Genomic DNA, 26,797 nt, shown 5'->3' on the forward strand with positions numbered 1-26,797 from the left:
AGGCAGATGGTGGACAACACCAAGAGGATTGCTCATCTCATAGAAAAGGCATCGCGGATTCCTGGGGAGAGAATGCTGCTCTCGGTGGACGCTGAAAAGGCGTTTGACCGCGTCCACTGGCCTTATCTGGAGCGGGTGCTGCTGAAGGTGGGAATAGGGGAGAAGTTTCGCTCTATGATTCTCAACTGCTACAAATTCCCGACGGTGGTAGTGCGGGTGAATGGCTATAGCTCCAGGAGTTTTGACATCGAGAGGGGCACGAGGCAGGGGTGCCCGTTGTCGCCTCTACTCTTCGCCCTGTATATGGAGCCCTTTGCCCAGAGGATACGTCACAATCCGGCGGTGAAGGGGGTGAGGTTTGGCGGCTTTACTCACGCCGTTAGCCTATATGCAGATGACGTCATACTATCGCTTGATGATCCGCTCTCTGCCCTTCCGGCCTGTATCGAGGAGTTGAACTCCTTTGCTGCGGTTGCGGGCTTCAAAATGAACATGGGGAAGTCGGTGGCCTTGGATATGCCTCTTACGCCAGCTACCAGGGCCTACTTACAAGGCCTTTTCCCGATACTCTGGTCGACGGATCTGGTGCCCTATTTAGGGATCCAGCTAGCCCCCACCCTGCCCGCGATGGTGACTGCTAATTATGCCGCCTTGGGCAGGAAGATTCGGGAGGAAATAGGCCGGTGGGACCGCAGCACCCTTTCGTGGCTGGGCAGAATAGCCGCCGTTAAAATGACGGTCTTGCCTCAGATTCTGTATCTGTTTAGGGCGCTGCCCCTGCAGCCGCCGGTTGGGTGGATTCAGAAGACGCAGTCTGACCTGGCGCGCTTCATATGGCAGGGCAAGAAGCCCAGGATGAAGAGGGCGCTCTCTATGCTGGCACCGGAGGCCAGGGGACTGGGGATTTCTGATCTCTGTAAGTACTTTCAAGCGGCGCAGCTGCGCTATCTGGTGGAGTGGAGCAGGTGGGAATCTGACAAGCAATAGCTCTTTCAGGATCAGGCGGTAGCGGGCAGGCCCCTGCAGGAGGTGCCTTTCCTGCGTAGGGCCCACCGCCCGCGAATCTATACGCCTCCTTCGTCACGAGGGTACCTCTGCAGGTATGGGATGCCACCAATGCCACGCACGGCCTGACGACATTCCCTTCACCTCTAACGCCCTTGGTTGATAACCCTGACTTTACCCCGGGACTGGAGGGGGGGCCTTCACTCACTGGCGTGCGGCGGGGTGTAGGGCCCTGTGCCATATGTACGACCCGGAAGGCGTCATCCCCTTCCCGCGCTTCCGACAGGTATACACGCTCCCGGAGACCGAGAGGTTGCGTTACATGCAGGTTCGCCATTGGGCGTTGCACCCACAGGTGCGAGAGACGGCCGATAGGAGACTCCTCCCTTATGAACGCTGGCTTCTATCTCGCACGTCCGACGCGAAGCTAATAACCGACCTTTATAAGTTTCTACAACCACCTTCCTCACACTTCTATAATCCAGGGAGGGAGCGCTGGGAGAGAGAACTGCGCAGGTCCCTGAGTCACAAAGAATGGGAGCAGGTGGCATATAGGGCCAGGCACTCGGCATATCATACGGGCCTCACTGAAACCTTCACTAAAGTATCGACATACTGGTACTATACCCCGGAGCGTGTACACGACATGTACCACAGAAAAGATAACGCCTGCTGGAGGGGATGCGGGCGGGTGGGCACGCTGACACACGTCTTGTGGGACTGTCCCCTCCTCGACTCCTACTGGAAAGAGGTAATAGACGATATTGATTCCCATTTTGACACTGAACTGCCACGCCTCCCAGTATATATATTATTAGGCCTCCCGAACAGGTTGATGTATCCCTTAAAATCTCGCTGGGGTAGGCAGATAGCTATTGCGCTGGGATCGGCGATGCAGAACATTCTCGCACACTGGCGCTCCACTACACTCCCCACGGTCACGGGCTGGCACCATAGATTGTGGCATGTGCTGGGAATGGAGAAACTGTCGCTCACAGTGGCAGGGGATGCGTAGCAGTTCACTGACCTCTGGCAGCCGTTTCAGTCCCTATTGGTTACGGAATTTAGGGAATTGACCTGCCCGAGATATCTTCGCCTCTTGCGGCTTACAACGCTAGAGGATTCGGCCTCCTGAATGGGCACGGGGCAGGGATCCTTCAGGGGGTGGCGGCGGGAGAGGGCAGGGATGGTCCGACCCATGCACTGGACGAGGGGAGGGCTGGGGAGGGGGGGTGTTTGAAGGTTGGGGTTCGGGGAGGGTGGGTTTGGGGGGGGGGGACTTTTTAGGATTTCGTAATATTGTTCATTTTTTGGAGTGTCATGGCTGACTGATGTCTGGTTGGAATGCTCTTTGAAGGGCCTCCTGCCCAGTATATGGCCTTTGCCACTATGCTCTGACACCTTTTATGGTTTGTAGTCTTTGGTTTTTATATGATACACCAATAAAATACTTTAAACCTAAAATGACACCAAAATGACCAAAATGAAGGGAACTGGGGATATGAATTTTTAAAGACCAAACACTGTCTAGTGCTTAGAAACCAATAGCGCCATTTCTGGACATCTGGTCACGCTTGCCTGGGACAAAGTCAAAGCTTGAGGCTGACCGCGATGGAGCCCTGCTAGGATTCACCAAGCGGTAGGCCTCTGTCAAAATGTTACCTTCGTACTTGGAAACGTTTCTGGATCTTTTTCTGTCGACGGCACTCGCTGCTCTCCACCAGTCTAGTTTCAGTGAGAGTTCGACGGCTTGACTTTCAGGAGCTCCCAGTCAAACTCTGGAAGTCAGACCCCTGGAGCTCTTCAGCAGGATGAACCTGGAATCCGGGGCCAGGTCGCGGTTGAAGGTGGCCAGCTTGGTTCTTGCGGTTTGGTCAATTACCTTATGGAGATTTTTCCAAAAAGTTTCACAAACTTTGCCAAACTTCTGGAGGTCCTTCCAGAAGTACTCCTTTTGGGTTCCAAGTGTCCAACATACAAATCCAAGAGTCTGGAATCTACTAAATGGTCCTTGGCAGGCCTGGATTTCACTTTCCACAATGCACTTGGTCAACCCCTCAAAACTCCACTGGACGCACTCCCGGAGGGGGACTCTGTCTGGAGAAGGGTCAGTTAAGCTCTGCTGACCTGTAGCCGCAGGGAGTTCACTCCTTACTCCTTCTTGAAGCAAGGGAAAGTCCTTAGATTTCAGATAGTGCAGCAGGTGCGGTCTTCACCAGGCAGGCCCTTGGGTGCAAATCATGATTCCAGCATGACAATCCTCCTTCTTCTTGTAGTTTCAGGCAGCCGAACTGAGAGGTTATGCACCTCTCACATATTTAATCTCAGCTTCTGGACATCAAGAGGGTGGCTTCCCTGAACAGTTAGGTGCAGGGGGCCACCCAGGTGCATGACCACTTCCTTCAAAGTGTGACATCTTCTTGTCCTCCAAAATCCATCATAGCTAAATTCTCAACAGAGCATTAAGAGCTAACTAACACAACTCTCTTAATGTTATAACGTCTTCTCTGTATACGTTAGGATATATTCAACAAGAGCAATCTGTTGAATTTATCAATACCATTCTGTTAAGTCTTTGAATTATATCTTTCATACCTTCCTAGCAATAGTTATGCATCCTAGGGGAGACCTGGTGGTTGCCTAATACGTAGAAATCATGTAGATCAATATGTCAGAGTGACCACAGCATCAAAGTTGACTTTGCCAGGGATTTCCTACACTGGGGAAAAATAAAATTGGCAGTTTTCCCTCACCAGGGTTTAGAAAACATATTTTATAAGGATCCTGCTTATAGTTACCTGAACCCCCACCCCTGGAACACCTAGGGGAGACCTTGGGGGTATCTGATATGTAACAACAATGTAGAGTATGACTTTTATACTGAACCTGCCATTAAAGTCGAGTTTGTAGTGAATTTACTTTTTAAAAACAGTGCTGCAAGTCAGGGCTGCTTTAAAATGACCTCAGGCTCTCAGCAGTGCACACATGCAAGTGCAAAAAAGGCTACTGGCCTCCAAACTGCCAGGGCCTATTTTGTACTAGGAGCTCATAGGGCAGGTATTGCCAATTATAAGTGTACCTCAATGCATGTGTGTGTGTTTAATATAGCACTGGCCCTGATTATCAGGGCTCAGGGCACAGTCAGAGTCAGCTACCATCAGTACCAGTCAGCACATAAAAAGTGGGGGTGAACAGGCCAAAAGGGTGACTTTCTAACAAGTAGCAACCCAGGCCATCCAGAGGGTGCGCATGACATCTGGCTTGCCTCATAGTCCACTATTGGTATTGTTGTCATGGTGGGGGGAACTATGAATATTTCTAAATTCCTGTGTGAAACTTATCACTTTTAAGAAAAAATACTTCTCAATGCAGTTATATATTCAGATGTACTAAGTTGAAACGCTTCTGCATGTTAACGAAATACACTTTTTGAATTTTCTAGACGCTTTATCATATTTTTACATGTTAGATGCAAGATGTCTTTAAAAATGAAGGGGCTCATATAGTTAAGTGCTGTAGGACACCTAAGTTACTTTGTTTCTTTAAATAAATGCTTGCCCTTTTACTTAGCATATTTCTCAGTGCCAGTTGATGAGTCACGTAAACAGCAGTCCAGTGCAGCTGTTGACCTGGGGGCTGCATTCAAAGGCCACAAGGGCCGCAAACAGCCCCCAGAAAGTACTTTGAGTATCACTGGACTATCACAATAGTAGCAGTGGAAAAAAATGCCTGCACAATCCTCAAATAATGTGGTCAGTAGTTAGTGTAGTCAAATTAGGACTGGTGCTACAACAGACTACACTATTGCTGTCACAAACTTTATGTATGGAAATTGCTATAGGCACTTCCAAGTAGCAAACTCCAAATTTGTATGCAGCATGCAATTATGTTGTATAAAGAATGTATCACATATAGTTTAACAATTGTAATATTCAACTACAGAACTTAAGAGATACAATAGACCACAGACAATTTTGTACAAAACCTAATATGTTAAAATACAGCAAGAGATGCAACACAATTATTCTAACAGCAAACATTTAGCATGTTGTCCTTTTTAAGCTGAGTACAATCAGTGCAATGATCTTCCCAAGTCTTTGGTACGTGCTCCATTTGATCACACCTCAGATTTTAGTATCATAAGAGACATAAGCACATGATTAATGTGACAGATACAGTACCTGGCTGTATCTTTCACATTTATTGCGTGCGGATGTCTCTCAAGATACTAAAATCTGTGGCGTGATAATGCAAAATACAATCTGCGGCTAGTAGAGAATGCACTTCTAATTTAAAATCAAACTTTCATTGGGAAGATGAAGAAAGTCTAAAGATTCTGATTAGAATGAGTCCAGTGATCAGGTTCCTAACACAGATGCCACTTTGTGTGAGAATAAAAGCCTTTAATACTGAGGTGAAATAGAAATATGGTTGGATTATCTTGATGCCCAGTTGGTCAAAGTTTACATGTACCTTTATCATATATTTCTCAATTGCATATAAATCAAAGTGGAATACAGGTCTCAAATGCTTTAGAAGCCTTAAGTAAATATGTTTAGAAGAGCAATGCATATTTGCAAATGTACACAAGATAACAAGAGATTGCAAATAACCGACTTTTGACAATCTGATAGGAGGATGGGGTTTGGTATTTGAAAAGAAGTTGTAAAATAGCAACAGCAAGCACAGACATCTGGACAATACTACATTAACTGTGAAGGTGTTTTCACAGATTTTTACACAAAACTATCCCATGTTCAAAATCGCTGGATGACCTCCTCAGAAAACAGCTTTTTTATTCCCTTTTTTTGTGTTTCTAACATGCTGTATTTGTTCACCCAAGTAGAATTTAGGTAAACAAGAACAGCACCTTGTGAGTGTAGATTTCCAATCTAAATTCACAGAACCAGCATTGGTGGAAATTTAAGTATTTTTTGTTGAAGCCTCAGCAAAGTGAGTTTTTAGTGTGCAAAGGCACTGACCCACTTTGAATTTAATTTGTATTGGGGTTTTCACCCTATAGAGACAAACCACTACACATGCTAAAGCAAATTTGTGTCACATTTACACATGCAGAACTCTCAACGTAGGGTAATTCTGCATGCACGAATTGTATGCATTACAGTACTCTAGTAAAACTATGACTAGTCTAGAGTACCTCCTTCTGCCAGATTTTAACCTCACTTGGTCTGAGAGCTCGTTTATTGGGTTCTTTGCGTGTGAAGATTTCAAGAGAGCTTTTTCTTGTATTAAGAATAAACGTACGCCCATCTCTTCATATTGTGTCTTTGTTTTTTTTGGCTTGGCAGCATCTTTTTCTAGAAATAGGTAATAGGTCAAAGGCCACAGCATATTTGCAGTCATGCAACTACACAAGTCTTCATTGGGTCTTTGTGGGCTGGTCAACAGTTATCTCCACAAAATGTATTCCTTTAAAAACACCCCACATAAGTCATTCCCTCCAAGTTGTTTTCTAAAATCCATTTTGGCTATCTCTCTACTAAAAACATGACTTGTGTGCTCAGTTGTTTTACAGATTAATTGAAAACGAAGCTTAAGATGTGAAATACTGTTAGACCTGGCCCTTTTGCAGGTTTATCCCCAAACCTTTTGCCTTTTGCCTACTCTTTTTCTCACCCTGTTTTTGTTGGCTATAGGATTCTGGGCATTGCTGATCAGTGATAAAGTGCATATGCTCTCTGTGCCAATTGCGAATATGATTTGTCATCCAAGATAGGCATATTTGATTTACTGGTAAGTCCCTAGTAAGGTGCACTGAGTGTGCCACGGCCTGTAATCCAAATGCTATTAGTAGGTTTGTTGCACTGGTTGTGCCACCCACATGAGTAGCCCTGTGAATGGGTCTCAGACTCCCCACTGTAGTGTCTGTGCATGCAGTTGTAAACTGCCATGTTAACCTTGTAAGTGCACCCACTTGTCAGGCCCTAACCAACCCTTTTCCTTCATGTAAGGTACCCCTAAGGTAGGCCCAAGGTACCCCCATGAGCAGAGTGTAGTGTATATGAAAGGTAGGATATACACTGGCTTTTGTGAGATGTCCTGATAGTGAAATACTGTGTATTTTGTTTTTCACTATTGAAAGGCTGTCTGTCCCATGGGCTATCATTGGAGCTGCACTGTACCAATTTTACATCTGTAACTTTCAATTGGGAGAAGATTGAAACATGGAATTTAGGCTCTCTGAACTCTGATTTTAATAACACACCTTTTGGAAAAGGTGTTTTTTAAATTGTGAGCTTGAAAATGCCACTTTTTTGGTGACTGTTAATGTTTGGCGTCCACACAAGTTACCCCTGAGGAAGGGCACTAGTTGCCCGAAATGCATTGGGTTTTCGAATTAACTTAACGTCACGCATCAAGGAGGGGTGAATCTTGGAAATAATAAAAATGGATTAAACATGAATAAAACAAGTAGAGTTAATTTGTTCAAATAACTCTTTGGTGGCAGTGCAATCTGTGTTGGGACCTGATGAGGTTTCATAATCATTTTACTTTTAGAAATTGGGCATTTTCTTGCTTTACTATTTTGTGTGCCTTTGACTGTTTGTGTATTCAGCATCCGGTTTCAGAGTGACAGGATCCGGGGATGTGTATTCACTCTAGACAGTCACAAGGAGGGTTGAGGTGTGTCCTGCCTTTCCTGGGTGACTCATCATCTGGGCTGAATAGGCCTGGTCTGCATTTAGAGTGGTGAAAGAAAGGAGTTTCACTAGCACCTGAATAGGCTGTGTCTCCTTAGCACAATGCTGTCTCCCCCTGTGGTCATTGACCAGGAAGGACAGGACTGGTTTGGACTGGGTTAAGAGACCCTTGCCACAAAGAGAACAATGACACAATGGGGTATAAATATTGGACCTTAAGACCCAAGATTTCAGATGAATTCAAGAAACAAGAGGACCCTGCCAAGAAGAAGAGTGGAAGGACTGTGTGAGGAGCACTGCCTTTTCTGTGGGTGGGTAGGCCTGCAGTTTCTGCTTCTATCTGTGTTGAAGGTAAAGGACTTACCCTTTTTACCCTGCTGTGGTATCCTGCTGGAAGAAATCTCCAAGGACTTGTGTGTGCTTGCCTCCTGATGGAAGTCTCAGGGAGATTCTTCAAGAAAAGTAAACCTGTTACATCTAAATGGCGGGCCGAAGAGCTATGTGAGGAGTGCTGTCCCTGCTGTGTGAGGGGTGGGTTGGCCTGCAGCTGCTGCTCCTGCAGGGGAAGGATTGGGCTGTTCTTCCCTTTTTCTAAAGGGAAAGCTCATGAGGAGCGCTTTTTGTTGCAAGTCCAGCGCATTGTAAGTGCTTTTATTCCTGCTGGATTCCACGTTGTAGTGCTGTGCTTGAGGCACGTGCAAGGGCTCTGGGTAAAGGAAACAAGCGTGTGTGGAGCGCTATCGCTGGCAGTTACCTTTCGCCAGCAGTCAGCACTGAGGGAGTGTGGCTTCATATCCCCCCAGTAGTCTTGATCTGAGCACTACTGATTTGGAAAGAAGGAGGGCAGATTTTGTGCTGGTGCAGCCCCCGTCAGCAGGGGACAGTGACTACAGGGCTGAGGAGAAGGGTGTTCGCCAGGAAAAGGCAGCGTGACCGGCCATCAGAAACCCCCCGCCTCCACTAGTTACCGGGATCTCCCTGTGACGTCACCACCAGGAAGTTTTCAGAAACACGGTGTCATCGGCAGCTGCCCTGCAAGCCAGCACCGCCAAAGGAGAAGCAGACAAGCTCCGCTGCCGTCCCGTTGTGAGCTGGGCCAGGAAAAGGTGGCCCGCCGGCAGCGTGGATAGATCGGTGCTAGTGAGCGCTGTCGCACACGGGCTCGGCTGCCTGGCTTTGTTCCAGCTGCACCGCAGTCTCATGGACAGCTGTGTGGTGCCATTCGATCAGAGGGGGCCAATCGAGGTCTCCCTATTGCTTTGGGTGACATACCTGAAGGGTTGTGTGTGGGAAGGCAGCATTTACCCCCCAGAGCCTTCTGCACATTTGCGGGGGTCCCGTTGTCAAAGCCTTGTTAAACAGATGTTGCTATCAGAATATTTTCATGATGAGTGCAACCTTAGTGCACTACATGTGACGTTATGACAAATGCCTACCTGGCAAATTGATATATGATCTATGTGTTGTTGTAACAATTGCCTAGTTGGTAAAGTGATGTATGTGAATGTGGTCTGATGTGTTTTATATGCAATATTTGGGATATTTTTATATAACTTTGGGTGGAGTCTCCTTTATAGTGTATTTTGTGTGTCACTTGTGTGTGCGTGTGTTGCGTAAATGCTTTACACATTGCCTCTGGGATAAGTCTGACTGCTCTGATAAGCTACCAAGGGGGTGAGCAGGGGTTATCTTGGGTGTGTAACTCCATAACCCTGACTGGTGGTGGGTTCTTCCTGGCTTAGGTGCACACCCTAGCCAACCAGAAACCCCATTTCTAAAATATACCAAACATCAATATCTTATAGTGAAGGTGAGTGGAAACCACCCTGGTATGCCTAGCCACACTCCTGACAAAAAGAGACATAGTATAAAGAAAAGTGGTTCATGCACTCCAAAGGTAATCCAAAGATTCAAATATTCCTTTTAGAACTAAATCATATTAATGCGTGCAGACACAGTATCGCTCACTGATCCAAGAGCGTGACGAAGAAATCTGGCGTTCCCCAAATGCACAGCTGGCAAAAATAGACCAAGCACATAACTCGATCCATAACTTCTGCTTAAACTCTCAACCTGGCAGAGACCAATGGACTGATGTGCCAAGATGTAGGAGCCGATATACAGAGCCAGCGGATGTCCCCATAAACATGTGAAGATCTAGGTGGCTGGTGGGATTATTCTAGGTTGACCGGGGCATGCAGGGACATGTGATGGGCTTGTCAATGTCCTTTATCCTGTGGTATTGTATGACCTTCCACTGTGGACTATGCTTGGTGATGTACACTGGTGGGTCTGTTATCATGCCATACAAAATTCAATCAAGTTTGTTGTAAAAAGAAATATATCTATTACCCTCTAGGTAATGAATCTATAGAGTGCATTGCCAAGATGTTTTATAGTGCTAGTTCGAATACAGCATACCTATATTTGATGATTTATTGTGATTTTTCATATAAGACTGAGAAAAACAAAAAAAGGTGCTGGGTGAAATGCCCAAATTAATCTCAGCCACTGATAATTACTTAGGGCCACCTCTTAATCTGTTGTTTTTTGCCCATCTTGCCACCTCAGGCAGGTACCAGTTATATGGAACATCAACCTTGATTCTGCTCCAAATGGAACTACAAGACCAGGTCCTATAAACCCCAGAACGCAAGCATCCTCACACTGGTTATTCTCTACTTGAGGCTTGACAATATTGGGTAGCTTGTTTTCAGTTGCACGGTGAGCACAGCCCACTTCTTTGTCCTGTATAATACAGCAGTGCTACACACCTAAACTAAGAGAAAATGCAGCACATCATTTACAAATAAAAGTACTTTTATAAATCAGTTTTAAAAAAAAATGCTAATTGGGCTTTTTTTAAGCAGATTTGGTTGCACTGTGTATCATAAAGCTGGAAAGCCAGACTGTTACAACGTTTCATATCCGAATCACTGTGGCATTATAATAAGAGCTGTCACAGACTAGCTCAATTTAAAACAATGCGATCCCTGATAATGAGATGCAGGCAAGCAGGAAAAGGAATTCAATTAGAGCGGATCCTGGGAAAAGTAAACATGTTGTCTGTAACCGTCCATTCTTATAGATTTAAAAGATGTACCAGCAGGGTCCAAGAATGGAAATCAGTATTACAAAATGGCAACAGCACTTTAGAAAACACAATGTCCACAGCAATGTGAATTGTAAATATTGATTTTTGCATAGTTCAAAATTCATGCCGTCATATTTTCTAACATTCTCAAAATAAAATTACAGCCATACCAAATAGTTCAAATCAGTTCTCTCATGAGTTAAACTTTTAGCATTGATCAGAATTGTAAATACCTAAAAGAACATACCCACCTGTTAGTAGAGAAGAGACAACTTCTGTTTATGGTTTAATGAGATCTTTCCAAGGTGTCCAAGAAGTGCACCATGGAGAACATTTTATTGAGACAGTTGCATAGTTGGAGGCCTCTGTAGATGACCCATAACACAGAAAAAAATCTTTCACACTATATGCACTCCCCAGTCAACTCAATGGTCAGAAAGCAAGAAAACAGGACTTATCCATAACTGAATATATAGCATTTCTATTTATGGCTTTTTAATTATTATTTTTATATTCTGGTTTTACGATTTATAGTATTTGTCTTGCTGTCACCTAGGTGAGCCCACTATATTTTTTTAAAAACGTTGCGTTTCATGATTAACTGTGTTTTTTAGCTGGGCTCATGTACTGTAGTTTTCTTTCTCATCTGTGACTTTTATGGGCTATGAACGAAATACATTTTAAACTGATGAATATATAGTAGACAACCATGGTTTGAACCACAAATGTAAAATGGGAGTAGTTCTATATTAGGTGAATCCGCTATTGTTTTAAAGAGCTTAATTGAAACCATGCTTTTTTGCTTGGTACATCTCAGTAGGTTGCACCAGCTGGTGATCTCATATAGACCACTCCACAAAGGAGAATTTCACAGCTTGGATAAAAGAGCATGGAATGACTTTGGAGAAAGTCGACCACTTGGACTGCAAATCCAGGATATGTCTGGGTTACTTAGCCTTAGGTGAAGGAAGGTTGACAGGTATTTGTTTGATAAACTCTTTGTTACTGCATCTCATCTGGATTAGATTAGTTGAAGTCTATTTCATTGCAAAACCTCAATGTAGAACTATGCTACAGTGTCTATTCCTGAACTTGTTTAATGTGTATTGCTGTTTACCTTGATACCTTCACACTTGTTCCTCTTCATGCAGTCAAAAAATCTGATTATAAATGTTTTTTTTCTGTGGATCCATGATAACCTGCTGATTTCACCATAATGATCTTTTTACCTTTTTAGCGAGTCCATAAATTTCACCATCACGGAGGTCAGACTGACTAATCTCTCTGACTCCCACCACCTCACATGACAATAAAGGAATGAGACGACCCAACTCTAGCTTCTGTCCTAGCTTCTCTCCACCTCCAGACCCTTTCCTGTGTCTAGTGTGGAATTGATCAGGATTCTTAATGGTGAGGGGCTTTCTTTTTGAGCTCCATTACTTTCCTGATTTTCACATATCCAACTGCCACGCCTAAAAAGAGCCAAAAAAGCCAATCTTTGCATGTCTTCATTTGTGACCCCTCATCTTTAACTTCATGTGAATAGTAGAATTACTTAATAATTAAGCTTCTCCCATTGCACCTTTTGCTTGTTCCCTCTTTTCACAATAAGGTTTTCAACATCACTCTACACGAGAGGTCTTCAAACTTTTTGATGCCGAGACCTCCCTGTCAAAACATTTTAGGCGTAAGAACCCCCTCCTGACAAAAATGTATAGAACTTATCATTACCAACTATCCAGCGGTGGCAGGCTCAGGTAAGCGTTGTGGGGCGGGGCAGGGCACAGCAGGGGGGAAGCCGACGGATTATGGAAAAGGTTTTATTTATTTATTTAATTATACCTAATCCATTGTCTGTCGACTTCCTGCCCAGCCCCGACTCACAGTGCTTACCTGAGCCGGCCACCGCTGCAACTATCGACACGAGTGTGTAGGCATCGTCAAAGGAGTGGCTAAAAGCAACGTGCCTTATTTCTGTGGCATTCGTGTAGGGCAGCGCTGAAAGCCTTCTTGCTGTGCTGCCTGATGCCAATGTGAAAGGGCAGGAATGCACCTTATTTATGAAATATGGTTCATTCATGTCCTTTCCCTCTGCGTTGGTGCACAAATTGCTGACTAGCGCCAACACATGCACGATGGTTTTTGTGCAGGAAGGGGCACCTTCCAGCACAAATTCAATCCTGAGAGGGGGTTTCCTCTTTCTATGTGTGCTGCATTCTGCAGCACACATGGAAAGAGGAAAAAACAAGGAGACATGAAAACATGTCTCCTTGTTACACCTGCTGTGTGGAGGCTGAAGGTTTTGGCGCTGCCCCAGGTTTACATGGTTTTCAAACGACTAGCCCTGTTTTGTCTTACTCCATATCTATGAGCCCATGCAAAGCCACACAGGGTGACTTTGCCTCGCCTCATAGAAATGATTGAGATGCTTGTGCCGCCGAAGCTTCGAAAAATGTGATGATCCGGTGGTCTAAGCCTCTAATATATCAGCCCCAAAATATGTTTTTAATTTTCTCGGTCTTTCACCATCAGGTAGCTACATATAAAATAAAGGGTAGTTTAAATGAGAAATAAATTTACAAAGTTGTTACTCTGTGGAAATCGCACTATATATAACATTATGGAAACTTTTTTATTCAAAGCACTGCAGAGGTCTGTGTGTAACCAGAGAGCCACTTAATTAAATTTGGTTGGTGCAGTGGAGAATAGTGACTTGTGTATTTGTACTGCTATGAGGTCACAGCCTCTGACAGAAAGCACTGTAAATGTGTCAGTCATTATTTTATACTTACATTACACACCTTATAAGAAACACTGCCACAAGCTGTGCAAATAGTTTTAGGATAAAATGGAGCTTCTGAAATGTAGATTTGAGTAATATCAGACCAAACGTGATGCATTTTCTTTTTGCATAACTGTCCCTCAACTCCTCCTGAGGGGTACTAGGCGTTGTGTAAATACAGTTATGATTAAGCACACACACTGCACACGCCAGTTGTTAACCACCATGCAAAAAAACACACATCTTTGCCATCACAATGCTTGGATTGATTCGAGCAATTAAAGCCAGAACCCCTGCCAAGCCTCCTTTACATTTGCAGATTAACTCCTAGCACACAGTTGCATTTCATTCAGGCAAGCAGGCACCCTGGAAAGAAGGCTTGTTTGAAGGATTGTTGTACCTGTCTGCTGGGCCTCTTCGTTATACAGCACATGAGACTCAATTTACTTCAGCTGAAGTATTTGAACTATCGCGGTTGTCTTTGTCCAAAAGAAAGAGCACATGTTTTGTATACCAGGCAGAAGTTAGGAGTGGAAATGCGCTACACACTTCCCAGGACTCCACGACCCCCCTGGCGGTTGCGCCCCAGAGATTTAAGATCTTGGCTCTACACCCTCAGAACTGTAGATGCATACATAAAATTGGAAACGCAAAAGTAGAGGTCACAAGGTTGAGTACTGAAGGGGACTACAATGACACCAGTTGAGAGCATATTACAATCCCATTTCTAGATTTAGTTTTTTCGCTGATGCTGTCAGTGGCATAGATTTCACCAATTCCAGCTTCCTAAGTTTGAATCAATCAATCAGGGGTTTGTAAGCGCGCTACTCACCCGTGAGGGTCTAAAGGCGCTGGGTGGGGGGGGTGGGGGAGGGGAGGGGTCAGCGGCTCCGGATCAGTCGAAGAGCCAGGCCTTGAGGTCCTTCCTGAAAGTGGGCAGGGTCGGAGAGCATCTGATGATCACAGGGAGCTTGTTCCAGGTCTTGGCTGCGATATAGGCGAAAGCACTCCTGCCGGTTTTGTGTCTGCGGATGCGGGGGACCTCTGCCAGGGTGAGTTCGGAGGAGCGGAGGTTCCTTTTGGGTACGTGGAAGGATACTCTGTCGTTGGGGTATTTGAGTCTGATGTTGTTGAGGGATTTGTAGGCATGGGTGAGGAGTTTGAAGGTGATCCTCTTCTCGACAGGGAGCCAGTGGAGGCCTCGTAGGTGCTGGGTTATATGCTTGTGATGTGGTGTCCCAAGGACGAGTCTGGCTGCAGTGTTCTGGATGGTTTGGAGTTTGTGTAGAATAGTTCTGTTTACTCCTGTGTAGAGGGTATTGCCGTAGTCCAGTCTGCTGGTTATGAGTGTGTGGGTGACAGTCTTTCTGCATTCGGGGGGAATCCATTTAAAGGTCTTACGGAGGATGCGAAGGCAGTTGAAACTGGTGGATGCGACAGCGTTGTTCTGGCGGTTCATGGAGAGGGAGGAGTCAAGGATGATTCCGAGGTTCCGAGCGTGGTCTGTCGGGGTTGGTGGGATCCTGAGGGCAGAGGGCCACCAGGTATTGTCCCCGGCGGAGCTGCCGAGTCCGAGGATGCGAACTTCGGTCTTCTCTGAGTTGAGCTTCAAACAGCTGTCCTTCATCCAGGCTGCCACGTTCTTCATTCCTTCCGGGAAGCAGAGTCTGGTGTCTTCGGGTTTCTTCGTGAGTGAGAGGATGAGCTGGGTGTCGTCGGCGTAGGATACGCTGCTGAGCCCATGCTGTCTGACAATGGCGGCGAGGGGGGGCATGTAGATGTTGAAGAACGTCGGGCTGAGTGATGATCCTTGGGGTACTCCACAGTTGATGTCAGTGGGTTCGGAGAGAAAGGGGGGGAGTCTGATCCTCTGGGTTCTGCCGGAGAGGAAGGATTGGATCCAGTCAAGGGCAGCTCCTTGGATCCCAGCGTCGTGGAGTCTGGCTGCGAGCATGCGATGTGAGACGGTGTCGAAGGCAACGGAGAGGTCTAGCAGGATGAGGGCCGTGGTGTGTCCCTGGTCTAGTTGCATGCGGATATCGTCAGTGGCGGCAAGGAGGGCGGTCTCGGTGCTGTGGTTGCTACGGAAACCTGACTGGGAGTTGTCTAGGATGGAGTTCTCTTCGATGAAGGCGGTCAGCTGGGCATTCACAATTCTCTTGGTGACTTTGGCTGCGAAGGGGAGGAGTGAGATGGGTCGGTAGTTTTTCAGGTCCGTTTATGCCTTTGCTCTTCCATCCATTTTTTCTGCAGGGTAAAATATACCTACTGCCAATTTGAAATGCTAACCATTTAGGAAGTCTCTTAAATGGTCCTATGTCAGGTGGGTAGGATATGTTAAGTCAGATGTGGCTTTTTTACCATTGCCTAAGATTTTAGTGCATTCAGACTTGCAGTCATACATTCAAAGTAGAAGTAAACGTAACATGTTATGGAGCAATGACAGCTGAGTAATACCCTATCTCACACTAAACATGACAAAACTTCTGTGTACCTGTCTGCTGTTCCACCAATATATGCACCCACCGGCACATCCACCCAGCAGACAGTCACTCCATCCATCCACCCATCCATCCATCCATCCCCCAGTACTATCTTAGCATCCTGCCTAATTATTTAGTTATTTATGCATTTTGGTGAAGTTTACTTGTGTCTTTACAGCTGCCTTAATGCACTTTATATGAAACAGAAAATAAACAAAAATAAAGGGGCATGCCAGAAAGCAAGGCTACATCATGGCTTTGTGTGTTCTTGGGTAAGATGGCTAAAAGGCATTAATAGTGACAAAGTCAATAGCTCTTGCATTGCTGCTGTTTATTGGCTTTGCCAATGCTTGTTTCAGTTGCAATAATTATTAAAAAAATGTATCCGAGCACAAGGAGTTAAACCACGCAGTAAGCTAGAATTCAAGAATTAGGTCTTGTGAGCAAATGTCCAAGTGCTTTCCTATTACAGATACATTCTAAAATGAAATCTGGAAGACAATAGGCAATGTTTTCTCAAGTCACTTTAGCTGTGATGTGGTAATTGCTCTGGGCACTATATTAATAAATTATTGAAATCTATCCGTCTATCTATCTATCTATCTATCTATCTATCTATCTATCTATCTATCTATCTATCTATCTATCTATCTATCTATCTATCTATCTATCTATCTATCTATCTATCTATCTATCTATCTATCTATCTATCTATCTATCTTTATCTATATCTATATCTATATTCACTGAAAAAACCATGGGTTTCACACACGTTATAGTTAGGAATTAGCATTTAAAAAACCTTGCAAATTCACTGAAAAAACCATGGGTTTCACACACGTTATAGTTAGGAATTAGCATTTAAAAAACCTTAGAAATTCAATGAAAAAACCAAAGGTTTCACACATGTTATAGTTAGCTGGACATTTCACTCGTAAAAAACCAATGAAATTCCCCCGTTATAGTTAGTTCAGCTAACTATAACTCGCGCGCCCGCAATGCACTGCTGATGACGTCACATATTACATCACTCATGACATGGTCAGTGACATCACTCATGACATCACTGATGACATCTCAAATGACATCACTGATGACATCATCCAGAGAATGTGTGTTTTTCTGAAAATTACATATGTTTTATATATGTATATCTCAAGGTCGATAGAAGAATAAATGGGTATATAAGTGTCTAAATGGATGAATTGTTTTTGAAAAATTGATTGTATAACTGACTGATTAAGTGTATCTTAGTGAATACATGGCTTAGTGAGTAATGTTTAAATATGTAAATATCTGTATCAGTCTCTCACTTTGTGTATAAGTGGCTGCATGGGTTGGTGAGTAGCTACATGAGTGTCTATATAGGTTATTAGTTGGTTTTTTGAGTATCAGTGTCTGATGTCTGTATGGTTCGGTGGGGGGTATTACGTAGTGCATAGGTGCATGAATGAATGACTCACTCTTTGTATGTGTTGAAGACAGCATGTGTGCAGGACTCTATGGGTGGATGAGTGTGTGCATGGGTGTGTTAGTGAGTGAATGACTGTCTCAATAGTGTCTCTATGAGTAACTACATATGTTTTAAACTAGTATATGTCACTATTGGTGTATATAAGCGAGTATATGTGAGAGTGAGAGATTGGAAGAGTTCCTGTATGAATAAGTATGTGTTTCTATAAGTGATTGTTTAAAAGACTAAGTATGTGTAAGTTTCTGTAGAAGTAAGTGTGGCGGTGTGTGTATAACTGTATATGCAAGTAAATGTATGTTTGATTCTTTATTAGCATGAGTGACTATGTGTGTGAGTACCTCTATGGATGAGTGGCATTGTGTAACAGGATGTATACGTGTATGAGTACATATGATGAGTGAGTACATGTATGAGTGACTGTATAGGACTGTTGGTGAATGAGTGGATGTGTATTTGGATCTTAGAATTACTGTATAGGTTGTTGTAACTGGTATTGGTATGTCCATTGTTTTTAAAATTTTAATTTCTATTTTTGAATGTGTGTATCAAAGGTTATATTAGGGGAAGAGGAGGTCTGCCACTCTATCACAAGGATGATGTCATCAGTGATGTCATCAGTGATGTCATTTGAGATGTCATCAGTGATGTCGTGAGTGATGTCACTGACCATGTCATGAGTGATGTAATATGTGACGTCATCAGCAGTGCATTGCGGGCGCGCGAGTTATAGTTAGCTGAACTAACTATAACGGGGGAATTTCATTGGTTTTTTACGAGTGAAATGTCCAGCTAACTATAACATGTGTGAAACCTTTGGTTTTTTCATTGAATTTCTAAGGTTTTTTAAATGCTAATTCCTAACTATAACGTGTGTGAAACCCATGGTTTTTTCAGTGAATTTGCAAGGTTTTTAAAATCCTAATTCCTAACTATAACGTGTGTGAAACCCATGGTTTTTTCAGTGAATTTGCAAGGTTTTTTAAATGCTAATTTTTTTTTTTTCTTCTATTTTTTTAAACATATTTTTATTTTAATTTTCTATCCTTTTATAAAGACTATGGTTAAATTTTTTAAATTCTTTAATATGTTTTTTTTAATATATTTTATAAAATAAACATGTAAAATTTATTTGCAGTACATTTTTTCCTTTTTTTTATTTTTTTTTTAGTACGCGTACCGTAAGCTTACGGTAAGCGTACGGTTTACGCAACGTCCGTAATTTATCTACGCTGTTTGCGTATATTTACGCAATTTGCGTAGCCGCGCGTACTCTGCGTGGGACGTGTACGCGTGTACGCTACACGCGCACGTTACGCGGAAGTGTCGGGGAGTGACTGTTAAGCGCATGCGCGCAAGCGCGTGTCTTTTTTACGCGCATGCGTACTTTTGCCGTAAGCGTACCGTAAGCGTACCGTAAGCGTACGGTAGGTCATGTGATCATGAAACACAACTTTTGATTGGTTGAAACTACTTTCAGTTCTAGAACTCTCCTACACCACACCCATTCCCCTCATTTCTGCTTGTGATCCCTTAGGAGAAGGAGCTGGGTTGTCTTTGTGATACGATGGCAGAACAGCAGAGCCCTTCTGAGAGTGAGGCTAGCACTAGCAGCACTACCTTGAGGCAGAGAGCGAGGAAACAAAAGACCTCTTATGTATGGGATTATTTTACTTTTCCTGAAGGCCAGCAAAAGGTAAATGCACCCTTAGTAACTTGTAAGCTGTGTAAGCGTGTACTTTCAAGAGGTAATCCTGACAGGAAGTATTCCTTTGGGAATCATACCATGATGAGGCACCTCAAGGATGTACACAGAAGGACACATGCTCGACTTACTGGAGGTAACCCTTCAGTAAGTCAACCAAGCACATCCACAGCAGCTCAGCCTGGACCATCATCTGCAGGGCCGAGTCCTTCTTCTGCAGGTCAGGTGAGCCCTTCATCTGTGGGGGGACCATCTCCTTTTTCTGGCCCTCTGGAAATTAACCCTCGGTTTGCGAGGGTTGAAGTACGGTGCGCCCATTGTCATGATCTAATTACTTATAGGGAGACCAGCGTTTCCCTGGTGAACAGTAAAATAGATCAGCACACTTGTCGTACCGTCTAATATTCCCAATCTTTCTTTCCTCTGTCCCTGCATGAACACAACGGCTCTTTTAAGAGCCAACCTTATCTTTCATCTTTTTTTTATATATGTTTTTAAAAACTTTTTTTTTTTTTTTTTTTACCGTACGCGTACGGTGCGCGTAATTTTTTTTTTTTTTTTAAAAACACTAAAAATCAATTATCACATTAGAAGGTCCTTGAGAGACTACAATTATTATTATTGACTTACCATACCCACTCAAAAAAATATTTATTCATTTGTTTTTTAAAAAAATTGCTTTAAAAATGGTTCTAGTTTTCGAAAATTTTCTATATCAATCTGAAAAAAAAGAAAAAAGTATTAATATTTTTAAAACATTTTATAATACAGTACACATATTTACATATTTATCAAAAAATATTTTTGCCTTATTTTTGCTGTTTTCAGAATATATTGCATTTCACTATAAATTGTGAAAGCAATTGCATTCATCATTTAACAGCGGGAAAAAAAAAATAACAATCTCAAAGATTGTATTAAAAAAGCCCAGAATCTCTTTTTACTTAAACTTAACATTATAGAAATGCATAATATTCTAAAAAAATGTCATCTAATATCAATACTTATTTCTTTAAAATACCGTCTGATATTTTTGTTTCAGAAGTATAATCACAATATTATATCTCAAATAACTCCACAATACATCTGGTTCCATTTTCTTTAGGCCAAATAGTAATTTTAAAATTCTTTTTTGATTAAATTTCCAATGGTAATCCAATAAAATTCTAAAGTTTTATTTGTACAGATCTCACCGATTCTCTGTAACATATTGGTTCCCGAAAGATTTATTAATAATTTAATAAGTCCACAATAGAATTGGTTACCTTTCCACATGGCCAAATAGTAATTTAAAAAATCTTTTTTGAAAAAATTTCCAATGGCACTCCAATAACATTCCAAAATTTAAATTGTGCAGATGTTACCGATTTTCTCTAAATTTTTGGTTTTCGAAAGTTTCATTAAAAATTAAAAAAGTCCACATTACAATTGGTTATCTTTCCATTAGGCCAAATGATAATTTAAAAAATCTTTATTTTTGAAAATTCCAATGGTAATCCAATAAAATGGTAAAATTGTTTTGTCCAGATCTTGCCAAGTCTCTCTAAAATTTAGGTTTCAGGAAGATTAGATAGGAATTTGCTAAATCAAAAGGCAAACGTTGCTTAAAAACCAATTGGGAATCATTACACAGTGTCCAGCCTTTTTCACATTTAAGATAAACTGTGTAATGTCCAGAAGTAACAGTAGGTCCTTCATGGAAAATTATTGCAACAGTTACAAAAGTTTTTCCTGAAATTGATAATTGCTGTCCTGTAAACTTCTTTATTAAAGTATCCAATTTTGAACCATCAGCTCTACATCGTTGCATCATTAAAATTACATACTGTCCGTATTCCTTTAAAATTAATGTTGAAAACATGTCAGATTGACACTCACCGCATTGCATGCTATGATTATCATCTTTAACTAATTTAGCAAAAGTGACTGTTTTACTCTCTGGCAATGTCAAAAAAATAAACCTTTCATTATCAACATTAGAGCCACATATATTATAACAGTTTTCACAACTATGTTCCCATTTATAAGAGAGACCAAATAAATTATCAATTGCAACTTCTTCTTCTTCCAGTACCTGAAGAAAAAACATCAAAAATTCGTGTGCATCTTGCTGTTCATTTTGAGAAAACTGTGTTCGTCCTGAACATACATCTAAAAGTTTTCTAATTTCAGTAGCACTTTCTATTTGAGTTTTATCATTACTCAGCTTTTGAAAAAGGAGACTCAGCTCAGAACAGAATCTTTTTCCCTGATTTACTATTATCTGCTCTTGCAAACTTTCCAGATAAAATGCAACATTCAGCACTACATTAGCGTAGCAGTTGACACCAGAGCTATTTTCAAAATGACATCCTACAACCTGTTCTTCTTTTTCCTTACTCTTTTTGCTTGCAATTACATCACTCCTCTTTTTTTTCCTCCTCTCTACATCTTCATTACAGATATTCTCATTTCTCCTTTTACGAGAAACTACACGTTTCTCCAACACAGGATACTGACCTAAATGAGGAGCATAGCTTCTTCTTAATCTATTATACTCCTTTACACAATTTGTATCAGCACTAACTTTTGAGTCATCAAAGTCTATCATGAATAAACCTGATAATGTTTTCACTCGTGACAAAGCAACATATGCCATACCTTCTTTGAACACAGTTGAACCAATGTTCACAAATGCACAATCTACAGTCAATCCTTGAGACTTGTGAATAGTTACAGCATATGCTAGCGAAAACGGAAACTGCTTCCTACGTACATATAAGTCTTTCACAAGCATGAAACGAACTGTACAACGACAAATGTCTTTAACTTCTTCTATCTGATCAAATTTTATTTTTAAACATTCAATTCCATCTTTTTTCTGATAATTAATAAAACCCACAACTCTTCCCATAGCTCCATTAACTAAACCTTTTTCAACATCCAAATTTCTCCTTAAAAATACTCTACAGTTCATGCAAACATATAGATTTTTTTCTAATCCAGCTGTTTTGGAAATGTTCTTCTCTAGTCAATCCAATTTATTTTTCAGTGTGCCTGTTACTGTGACAGTAATTCTTCCATCCTCAATTTTGTCCACTGCTTCCAATTTCCTGATCTCTTCCTTTTCCAATTTCAAAAGCTCCTCATTGAATATTGAGCATTCACGTAGAGTTGGCATTAAGCAGATGACACTTTTGTTTTCTGCAATGTTCTTGTATATCTTCTCTGCAACTATTTCTTCCTTTGGAAATAAATTATGTAGCAGCCGACTCTGTAATGCTTTTTTGCCAACTTCTGTGAGTAGTCCAATTCTGATATCTTTCAGAATACTTCCATATTCTTCATCGCTTGCTTGCCTCATATTAGTAGTAAGTTCCTTGTACTCAAAGAAGGACCAAATATTTGTATTTCCGATGCTTCCCAATGACTTCTTCGTGTCTTCATGTGTGACAGTATTAAACACTGGTTGTCCTTTAACTGGAGTAAGTTGCAAAAGATCTCCAAAAACTATGACGTGTTTTCCACCAAATAACATGTCATAGTCTGTCTTCAAAATGTGCTGCATTCTTAAATGCACAAAGGCAAGCATTAAGTTTGAAACCATGCTCACCTCATCAATAATGAGAACTTGCATCTTCTTCAATACTCTTGAAACTTCCAAGGATGCTTCTCCAGTTAGCTTGTTGTATTGTATTTTGTTCTCATGCTCCACTGGTAACATTAGCAAACGATGTAAAGTGATTCCTTTTATGTTATATGCTGCTAACCCAGTTGGAGCAGTAACCACACAAGACAAAGTAGAATCCGTTTTTTGCTGTAGGTAGCTTCTGATGACTTTAATTAGGAAACTTTTTCCAGTTCCAGCTTGTCCGCTTACATACATCCTGATTGGATAATATGATGTGCATGAGCACTCTTTTTTTTCATGTAGAAATCCGTGATCAATTTTTTTTCTGATCTCTTCATAAATTTGTTGCTGCTCTTCATTCAGTTGTCTTTCCAAATTTTGTAAGTCTATAAATTCTTCTTGAGCTTGATTCATAGCCGTTTCCACTTCATTCATGGCTATTGATGCTTCATTTTCAACGATTGGTTGTCCTAGGGGATCTTGACTGAGTGTTTCTGAACTTTGGCTGTCCTGAGAACTGTCTCTAGCTATTTCTGCTGCAATTGTAGTTTCCTGTTCAATTTCTTCATTTAACATTTGCAGATAACTTGAGAATGTACTGCATTGTATGCTGTCTTTGCAAGCATTAAAAGAATCTTCATAGCTTTGAAATTCTCCCAGTAGTTCATCCTCTGTACGCCATGGTTTAAACAACTGTAAAAGAGCCAAGTAGCAAAATTCCTTCTTGTCAGTAGTGTCGCAACTCAGCTTCCTGTGATTTATCAAACTTCCTTTTGTTTGCTTCACCAAACATCCTTCTTCACCAATGACTTTATATTTTCCATTGTTGATGTCTTCTGCGGCTTTCCGTGAATAAATGTAGTTCTGCAGCACTTCATAGAGACACATGTTCTCCAGATGTTGACTTCTCTTGGGATAATATGTGTCCAACATGTTTGATTTCAAAATATCTGTACTTTCTGGGTCATTCTCGGCCAAATATTCAATTTCTCCAACAGATTTTAGTACCCGATTTCTCATTGCTGCAAGGCCTAAACTTGCCCAAATTCTTCTTCTTGATTTCGAGTAGAGACTTGCAGAAGATAACCTATCTGAACATTCGTAGGATCCAATTTCTCGATGCGATAACATCTTCAAACTGAAACTGTACAGCTTCTTACTGACAGTCTTCTCGTGAGAAATCTCTTCCCACATTTCCTTCAATTCTGTTTTTTCTGATTTCGTAATGTAAGACGTTACATATCGAGCAACAGCAATGGAATTGTCAGCTACATACTGTATATCCATGTTAGCGTTCCACATGGATAAAATGACTGGGTTGTAGTCATTTATATTTTTTGATTCTTCTTTTCTTTTTAGGTTGTAGGTATTCTTAGGTGATTTTCTTGTGATAGTATGTCTCACAGCTGACATAAAACTGTTTACTCTTCCATTTGAAAGAACAGGTCTAGGAAATCCAAATCGACATTTAGTGTAGTATTTATCTTTGCTCTTGTATTTCCGTCGACAGTATTTTCCACACCGATGACTTTGGAAACGTAAAACTTGCTCCTTTAACTTTTTCTCTTCTGTGCTTTTTGGTATAGCACATGTTGCATATTCTTCAATGTAAGATAACACTGCTTCATCAGTATCTGTTCCAAACTTTGGGGCATCCTTGATCCACAACAGCATATGAATATGAGGAGCACCTCTTGCCTGGTACTCTTTTCTCCAAAAGAAATCTACTACTTCTCCAAGAGGTGGATTTTTTTTATTGCAGATGAAGGACATCATAGCCTCAAATCTATGATTGAAATATCTGCAAACATTAACCGGATCCAATGAGCACAGTTCTCCTGCTGTCTTGTATTCGATGTTTTTAATGTTTGAATTTGCCTCTCGTAGAAAATCCAGTAAATCATCCCAAGCATACTCAGCACAGCTTAGGGTAACGAACCATGTTGGTGTTCCTAAATTTCGTAACATGCATTTTAATTCACCATGGCGTCGGTACCAATATTCATTTGTCCCACGCTGACAAGCCATCAGATTGATCAGTTGTGTTTCCAAATGATCATCTCGGTGCTGCACTTTCTCCATAAAATCCTTAGCAGACACATTTTGTAAATGTACTCCACTTTTTAAAATGTGATTTACTGCATAAGACAGTGCAGACAAATCGCTTTCAAATAAAAGATGGAACAAATAAGGAATACTTTGTCGAAATCTGGGATCTTCAGCATATAGTCTTGTAGTCCGATACTCAGAAGCTGGAATCTGTTCCGGACGTTCATCGTATCGTCCTCCTTTTCCTTTAGGAAACAGCTGGGGAAAACATCGAGCTTCCAAGCTCTCCTCCCATACACTCACGGGAGTTCCTTTTGCTTTCTTCATCTGAAAGAGATCAATATTGTCTCCCATAACTTCTTTTGAATGAAGAGGATGTATGCTAAAATGTTCATAAATTTCTTCTTCCTTTGACTTGTCCACTTTTTCAATTTGTCCAGTTGGTGTTTCTGTGTCTTCTTGTAAATCTTCTTCTTCTTCTTCTTCTTCTATATAAATTGATTCATACCATTTGTTATTCCTTTTCAAATACAAATTTGCTCTTTGTACTTTCCGCACATCTACCAGCTCCTGCCAAATCTTCTTATTCTTTGTAGGTACACCATTAACCAGAATAATTAATGGTTCAGTTTCCAAAGTATCCGCATCAATAGTTTCCATATTTTTTTTCAAATCCAAGGGCAAATACACCACTCTACCTTTTAAACCTCTCAGTAAATCTGAAGGAGGTAATTTACCAGTTTTGGGCTCCATACGTACTATGGTCTGGAACGGATTAACACATTGAATGAGTATAGACTCATATGTATTTAATTCAGAAAGTTCAGCAGGAATAGCATCCAATTCTAAATTATTATGTACAGCTCTGGTCGGCATTCTATTTTCCTCTAACTTGTTGTAACAGTATTTACAAATACGCTGATCTTCACCCAAATCAAAACAATTTTCAAGAAATATATATGTGGCAAAATCCTTCCACTTATAATTATCTTCATTTTCACTCTTTCTGTAGAGATCAACATTCCTAGTTTGTTTTCTATAATGAGTTCTGCGGCAACAAATACAAGTAAAATTTGGTCTTTCATTAGAGATTATTGCAAATTTTGTTATGTGATCATTAAATGTGTTACTTACAGAGGGTTCTACATTCTCTTCCACTTCTTCCTCATTTACTGTGTCCTTCTCTGCACTGTTTTGTTCAGGACCAAAGTAACAAAACTGAATTTCATCAACAACCTTCTCTACATCTGATACCGTTCCTCGGAACAGAGCCCTATTCAATTCATTTAACTTTATTGCTGGACTTTTGGCAAAATACAACCGTCTCACAAACTTTCTCATTTCAGTATGATGAACAGCCAGCATCCTAAAATGATGGAAAACACTATTACACACTTTTCTAGATAGACAAGCCAGAGAATGACCCTGCAAACCAGTATTCTCTCTCACTCTGCATGGATCCAGACTTTGAAGCACCTTAATCTTCTGTTTTATACTTTTTTTACTATATTCTCTTAGAAACTCACGAAATTTGTCAATAGATTCCTGACGCACAGTGCAAATACTACTACAATTCCAAGTGTACACTGGGGCTTTAGGACGTCTCCCCATAGCCTCATCCGCCATCACTTGTACCTCATCTCTTGGAACCATTATCTCCTTCTCCATTATGCAACCATTTTTCACTTCGTAAGCACGACCTCTGGTGTCAACTGCATGCAGCAAACTATTACTTTGAAAATAGCTCTCTTCATTAAAAAACAGGTTCACTACTTGAACTATGCATCCACTTTCCTAAAAACACTTTACAAAAGTTTGTTCTGTTCACTACTCTTTTCCTTTTGCTATGTGATTTCAGTACATTAACCATTTTGTCTAATGTACGCATCCTATTCAAAATTAAAATGAATAGTTTCCTTTTTAATTCTAATGCCTT

General features: G+C 41.5%; 1 protein-coding gene across 11 annotated transcripts in view; it reads left to right on the forward strand.

The window, feature by feature from the left end:
* Positions 1-26,797, forward strand: part of AMPH (amphiphysin) — a 951,873-nt gene that overhangs the window by 189,456 nt on the left and 735,620 nt on the right. The gene's annotated exons all lie outside the window — the stretch shown is intronic.

This window comes from Triturus cristatus, chromosome 5_2, assembly GCF_964204655.1.
Source record: "Triturus cristatus chromosome 5_2, aTriCri1.1, whole genome shotgun sequence".
NCBI lineage: Eukaryota > Metazoa > Chordata > Amphibia > Caudata > Salamandridae > Triturus > Triturus cristatus.